This window comes from Triticum dicoccoides, chromosome 6A, assembly GCF_002162155.2.
Source record: "Triticum dicoccoides isolate Atlit2015 ecotype Zavitan chromosome 6A, WEW_v2.0, whole genome shotgun sequence".
Lineage (NCBI taxonomy): Eukaryota > Viridiplantae > Streptophyta > Magnoliopsida > Poales > Poaceae > Triticum > Triticum dicoccoides.
In genome coordinates, this window is record NC_041390.1 from 326,229,669 (window position 1) to 326,237,650 (window position 7,982).

Consider the following 7,982-nt stretch of genomic DNA (forward strand, 5'->3'; position numbering starts at 1 on the left):
CATGCAAAAGAATCGAAGAAACGACTTTGGAAAACTTCGAAAACAAGCAATTAACTCTTGCAACAGAAAATAATTTCTAACAGTACCAAAATTGGATGGATTTGGTCTTATCAGAAAGTTTAGGTCATGAGCTTCGATTTGCAAAAAGAATCAACTAAATCGGAGTTAATAAACTCAAGTTATGATCAAAACAAGTTTGAATATGAATCTAAATAAATTTCGAAATTTGAAAATTTTAAAAAGTCGATGTGACATGTTCACTGGATAGATGAAAACAACACAAAACTATAGACGCTAGTTTCATCTAATTTGGATGAACGAGTAAAAAGTTATGGCTATTTGAAAAATCGAGGTCAAGTTGTTTTACGAAAAAAATAACTACGGCTAAAGAATTCTAGGTCTAATGTATAAATAAACAAACTAATTGATAATTTAATTATTTTACCGTACTAGTCTAAAAATAATAAACTAGGAAAGTATAAAAAGAAAAAAACGAAGAAAGATACCTTTATAAGGTAGAGAAAAGACGACTTCGGAGAGAAGAGACAATTTTCAGAAATCCCGTCGAAGAGGAAAAAAATATTTTCTTTAATGAATCTAGTCAAATCAAAATATTGATTTAATCCGAATCGGATGATTTTTGGAGAGTCTATGGGTCTATATTTATAGGTGAAAAATAGGTTTAGAAGTCAAAAGCTAGGCAATATGGTACTAAAAATAGACGAAAAGAAAGAGGAACCGCATGGGCTAAGAAGCAACACGAGCCGGCCGCAGGCGTACACTGCGCGCTGCAGTTTATCTATTTTATTTTGCTAAAGAAGAAAAGAAAAAAAACTGGGAAGGATTATGGCTGGTTGGGTCTGGCCCATTTAGGAGAAAAAATAAGATGAGGCGCCCGCTGCCACTATGCTACGTGTGTGGGCGACAAATAATTATGGGCCGTACGTACAGTTTAAAAAAATAGAAATAGAAGAAAAACAGAATAATGAAAATACAATAAAATTTTATATAGGCATATTATATATCAAACTTTTCAGAAAAAGATTTCCTACAACCTGAACATTTTTCTGGCATCAAATAAAATCAACAGAAATTCAAATAAATCAAACAGTGCTACTGCTGCAATAAAACCCAATAAAAATCATTTTAAAGGTACCAAAATGATTTCAAATTTATTTCTCTCCAATTTTATGATGTAGGGAATCATTTTTCCCTAATTTCCATATATTTTATTTTTGGAGAAAAATAATTTGAATAAAAACCAACTAACTCCAAATTGAAAATAAATTTCAAAGAGACTTCAAATTTGATTCTTTGAAACTTCCAACTCATATTTCATATGTTTTGAAGAAGTCATTTTATCTTCTCTCATAAAAATCATTGAGTTGCTTAAAGCTTCTGAATTTGAAATATTTCCAAATGAAATTCAAGTCTTTTCAACAACCCTTTTCATTTATTTAAATAGAAGAAGTCATGTCATCTTCTCTCTAGGGTTTTGTGATGAAATACATTTGAATTCTTGGAGATCAGAAAGCAAAGTGAAAGTTTTGGGAAAGTCATTTTATTCCCTCTCATTTAACTTTCAAACAGTTGTGAATTTCACTCAATTTCACTCAAGCAATCAAACAATCAATCAAAACTATCTATTTAATATAACATTCCAAAATTTAGATTTTCGCGATGTTACACCAGCATGTGGTGTAGAACATAGAATCCATCACTAAGAGTATCACTCGGTTGCTGGATGCAGCAGAAGTCGGTCTTATGGCCGAAGGCGGGCCTATCGTACCTTGCCTTCTTGGTCTTGATCTCCACCCCGTACGCCGTAGAAAAAAATAGCACTGTCGAGAACAGACTTGATGTGGGTGTAATCCTTTTTGTTCATGTTCTTCGACGATTCCAAGTAAAGAGCGTGGGAGTATCGGGGGTAAAGGATGATGAGGACGGTGCGCCCGTGGCTGCGCAAAATAAGTACACCTCAAATTAATTAGCCTCCACCATGCAAATGAATGATTGAAATCGAAGGAATGATATTCGCGCGGATGACTTACAAGGGATGATAAGACATGAGAATCATCTCCTTGTCCTTGTTGGCGATCATGAAATTGACGATGTGGTCCCTCGCATATTCACGGTGCTTTGCGCAGACTACCAAGAATTCATCGTGCATGAAATACGGGTCAGTGACACAAATATAAGGTATCTGCTCAATCCCGATGATGTAGTTCATGTACAAGGCATAAAGGCGGACAAACGTAAAATCCAGCTTCTTCAAGTGAAACATGTCAAAGATGTAATCGAATCGAAGGAAAAACTTCTCTGCGGGGAATGTGTGGACGTACAACCTTTGACGCGGCATGTTAACCACGTAGAGTGGGTATCCTAGATTTTCTAAGGTCATTAGGCTTTTCTCTCTCCGCGGCACATCGTCATGAAGTCTCCTTAGATCGCCGTGTAGGGCCTCTACCGATGCCTTAGGTAGGATTGGTTCACCAGGGATATGGTATTTTGCCGCATCGGGGACAGGTATACAGTCTTGAACCCAAGGCTGCGGAGGCAGCTAGATCATAGCGGTACCTTTATTGTTCCCTTTCCTCGCTCTCTTCCTATACTTCTTTGGTGGAAGGTCGTCTATAATACGTTCAACCTCCGGACGGTGAACTCCGCCAAGGGGTCTGGGATGCCTAGACTTTCGCGTTCCGCGTCCTCCTTGGCCCATATGGACCTCTTCCCCGCGTAACCACGACTTCCGAGGTGGTGGCACCCCATGTTCCTCTTTTGAAGCCCCTTCATATACTTTGACTTTTCTTTGGCAGCTTCGGCATTGCAAGCCGCCTTGAATAATTCAAACTGCTCTTACGTGATTGTCGGATTATCCTTTACAATCTCGGAGTAGGGTTCCTTTTTGTTGATGATCCGATGCTTCACCCTTACTTTCCAGGCGGCCAACACGTCACTAAACTTGCTCATGGCGCGTTTGTTTATATTCTTCATTGTCGGGTCTTTATCTGGATTAGTATATTTTTTTCATCTCGGCCCGGGAACAAGAATACCTGGTGCAGCTTCTTTAGGAGGGAGGGCCTCATATTTTCTATCTTTAGTTTCTCGTCGTTGATGGTGGCGGTTGTCCGTATGATGCATCCTATTTGATTGTCGTAGCACGATCACGCTCCCTCAGGCTCTTTTGGCTTAAAATTGTCGTCGCCCACCTCCGTCACCACCACTCTAGTAGTGATGAGATGGTTTAGGCGTCGTTGCCTCTTTGGTTTCGGTTCTATACCGGCTTCGCCAGTATCGGCGCTGGTCTCGGCGTCGGTCTCGGTCTCGGCGCCGGTCTCAGTATCAGCGTTGGTCTCGATGCCGGTCTCAGTCTATGATGTGACAGGTGGGCCCAGCAACAACAACCGTTGATCGTCGGCAAGGTTCAAAAATTCATCTAGCGCCAGGTAGACGTCATCGCAATCACCAGAACCATGTCTAGTCAATTAATTCTAGACCTAATAAAATGAATAATGACATAAAAAGGCCTATGTTTTTCAGGAACGTTGATTCCTTCCTGGTGCGGCAAATCACGGGCACTCGATATGTCCTAGTTTGTAGCACAAGTCATGCCGAAATTCACAGAAAATTTCAGCATGATCTTTGCTAAAAAGTGGACAAATCGAGCACCTGAAATTTGCCGGAACGGAAATGAATCAACATTCTGGAAAAACATAGGCCACTCGGCTTCATCCCTTGAAAACAACAAAAGGCCACTTGGGCACAATCGAACCACTTCAATGAAAAGATATAACATGACCACTTCAATGAAAAGATATAATCAACAATAAAAGTCTAGGAAGGGATCATCTTTAAAATAAAACTTGCCTAAATTATTTTCCTTAAAAAATAGTGGTCTTTTCAAAAATCAAAAACCTTTGCAAAATGACCTCACTAAACACTTATCTGCCTAGGACAGAACCCAAATTCTGTTCTAGCTATTCCTCACACACACAACACACATTATTTTCTCTAACCCTTCTCTGCCTAGGACAGAACCCAATTAAATTGCAAAGGAACTCCATTTCTCTAACCCTTCTGACCTAATGCTCTAAAATAAATTTTTGCTCTAACCTAGCCAACCTAGTTAACCTAGCTTGTTAACCTATAATGAACCTAATTAACCTAGCTAGTTAACCTAGTTAGTTAACCTAGCTAGTTAACCTAGCTAGTTAACCTAGATAATTAACCTAATTAAACTAGTTAACCTAGCTAGTTCTCTGTCAAAGCCCTAAATAAATTTTTGCACTAACCTAGATAATTAACCTAATTAAACTAGTTAACCTAACTAGTTCTTTGTCAAAGCCCTAACTGATTTTTTGCACTAACCTAGATAATTAACCTAATTAAACTAGTTAACCTAGCTAGCTAGTTCTCTGTCCAATGTTTGTGCTATGCATGAGAGAGAGAGGGGAGGGGTGGGGGCTTACAGAGGATGGCTCCGGTGGTGGCGAGGGAGGCAGTGGTGGCGAGGGAGGCAGGGGCGTCTCCGGTGATGGCGAAGGGGGCAGTTGTGGCGAGGGAGGCAGGGGCGTCTCCGGTGATGGCGAGGAAGGCAGGGGGCGTCGAGGATGGCTCCGGTAGCGCCGAGGGCGGCTCCGGTAGGGATGGCAATGGGTAGGGTATGGGCAGGTAAAACCTCCTTCTACCCAAACCCATACCCATACAAACTTTTTATACCCACCCACTTCAATACCCATGGATATAAACTGACACCCATGCCCATACCCATCGGGTATCCTATACCCAATGGGTATCCATTGGGTACAATATATAGCATTCAAATTCTTAAGAGGTGGAGAAATGAGCTCAAAATTCAAGTGATTATGGTAGAGTAATATAGCATGTATGTGGCCTCCTCCAGTTGGTGGCCTCTTGGAGGCATCAAGGGAGTATGAGCGGCGGTTGGTGGAAGGCCGGCGTAGTGGAAGGCGGTGGTGGGAATTGGGGATCGTTGGATCGAGTGTTCGGCAAGAGTCTGGTAGCGAAGAGTCGATGTTTCATCTTTTTGAGGAGTCACATAGGACGTATGAGGAGTGGCGAGCAGGTGATTATGAGCCTACGAGCTATGACTTGTTTAAGGAATATGAGATTTAGGGTTGGACCATATGAGTTGGATGTTAACCCCACATGTTATAGGAGTTATTTTCATTTATTGATTTTTTTTTGTATCCATTGGGTTACCCATGGGCACAATTTCTTACCCATGCCCTATCCATATATTTTGCGGGTATGGATACCCATTACCCGTGGATAGAAAATCTCTTCAAGTCTTGCCCATACCCATTGTTTTCGGGTAGGGTACCTGCGAGTACCCATACCCATGGGCAAAATTTCCATCCCTAGGCTCCGGTGGCGTCGACGGCGCGCGGCTCCGGTGGCTCCGGGGGCGTCGACGTCAGCAGGAGACAGCGACGAAGTGGGGCGACGGCGAAGTGGAGAGACGGCGGCGAAGTGGGGCAGGGGTTTTAGGGGAGAAGTGGTGGTCGGGGGGCGCGCAGGGGTTAAGTCAAACATAGTGGTAGCGCTGGAAGTAAAAACACGCTATAGCTAAGTTAGCTATAGCGCTTTTTACAAAACGCGCTACTGCTATAGCTTTCTCATTTATTTTTATTTTATTTTATTTTTCTTTCCATTTTATTTTTTTTCTTTCTCATTTTTTATTTCTTCCATTTTCATTTACTTTTATATTTGTTTTTCATTTTATTTTATTTTCATTAGCAGTGGCGCTTTTCACCGTAAATGCGCTGCTACAATAATCTTAGTGGTAGCGCGGTTTTTCTAAGACCGCTACTACTATGTGTAGCCTATCGGCTTAGTAGTGGGAACTTTAGTAGTAGCGCCTTTCCATGGAGACGCGTTACTGCTACATTCATATCTGTAGCGTAGTTAACCTACACGTGCTACTGCTATATAACACTAGCGCCCTTTTTTAACAAGCGCTAGTACTAAAGTTCTGTGTATAAGGTTTTCCCTAGTAGTGAATATATAGGACGAAGAATTAGGTCAGGGGGTATTGGAGCAGGCCTAGGGCACGCCCCTGTGGCTTGTCGTCTACTCCAAGGTCTCATGACTTGGAGTCAAGTCCAACAGGTGTCTTCTGGTCCAAGAAAAATCATCACAAAGGTTTTATTTCGTTTGGACTCCGTTTGGTATTCCTTTTCTGCGAAACTCAAAAACAAGGAAAAAACAGAAACTGGCACTAGGCTCTAGGTTAATAGGTTAGTCCCAACAATAATATAAAATAGCATATTAATGCATATAAAACATCCAAAACAGATAATATAATAGTACGGGACAATAAAAAATTATAGATACGTTGGAAACGTATCACTATAATAGTAGAATTGGTACCGGGTTTTGTTTTCTCACACCTACAAGTAAAAGGCTTATGGAGGAGCTTGGCTAGTAAGTGGCACAAATAATTCAAGCAAATGTTAGTCAAGATGTCGAAAAAGTTGAAAAATGCACAAATCGCAAGTAAGACAAATAGATCAAACCCATGGATATCACTAGGAACACACATGGAAGATAGATGGGATCCGCACAACCAAGGAATGCGCTCTAAGAGGTGGAACCACAGAAATGCTCTTGTTGTACGGATACGAGAGAGACGCTAGCTCGATTGCTCTAATGGGCTAGATATGCTAGTGCACCAACCTAAGAGAGAAAGGGGTCGTCTACTATCCCAAGTATGCTTATATATGTATGAACCGAGATGATGGACTAGGTAAAGTGGCTCGATGCTATTGCTTACAAGCTCTTGCTTCTCTTTTTATTTTGCTTATAAGCTCTTTTTTACTATGCCACAATGCTTGATATGTGAGCCGAAATGCGAGATAACAAGTAGGATATGCACGGGAGAGACGTAACACTAAAGGTGCACTAAAAGTGTGGCCCGACAATTCTCAACTTACTAGTCTCGATGGGTAAGTGACGCAAAAGAGGCTTGAGGCTATCAAGGTAATGGAAAGGGTAATACAAAGGTGTCGTCGAGGTTACCATCCTTGCTTACGGTTGGTATGAAGATGGAGTTGTCGAAGTCGAAGTGGAGTCCAAGCCGATGACGAGTGGCGGTGATGATGAAGTCAAGTTGTGCCCAAGTAGCCGAAACACCTTAGGACACATGTAACCGCAACCCAATAGCTCAAACACCAACGAGAAGTATTGCGGAAGACAAATGGTGGTGATGGAATGACAAAAAGAAGCAAAACAGGAAGTGGCCGAACAATTCTGTAAGGCCCGTGCGCACGGGGTAACTGAGTCCCGTGTGAACGGGGTCCCAATGGCACGTGCGCACGGGGTGTTCTGTAGCGGAAGAACACCTTCGGATCCATGGGGTTTTTGCAAAATCCGGCCAAAATCAACGCTAAGATGGATGGAGGATGGCGGGAAGGGGAAGATCCACTTGTCAAACACTACATCCGTGGATCAAATCAACCAAATCTCACAAGATCTAACAAATTGCAAGAAAATTTTTGGGGCTATTTTTGGTGGGGATTTTCGAATTAGGACGAAAAACAACAAAATCAAACTAGAATATGGGAGATAGAGACTCCAAGATGTGAATCAACCTTGCTCATAATACTAAGATGTTGTAGGGTGAAACCCTAAGAGGGATCTTTTCACACTTGGAGGGGGGAAAGGGATGAACACCAAGAACATGAGGAATTCACTCCAACAAAACCCAATTACACATCCACTAGAATAGCAAACACATAGATCAACAAGCATACAAGAACAATCCAAGGAAACAAGCACAAAGATAAGGTTCTTCCCACTCCTAAGGAGGTGAGGTCTTGATGATAGTCTTCTCCAAAGAGGAGGTCTTGAAATCCACTTGGGATCCTCTCCTGAGAGGTCTTGATCTCCAAGAGGAGTGGTACAAGGAGCAAAGCCCTATCAATATCTCACATATACTTTGCCGAGCCTAAACATGACCC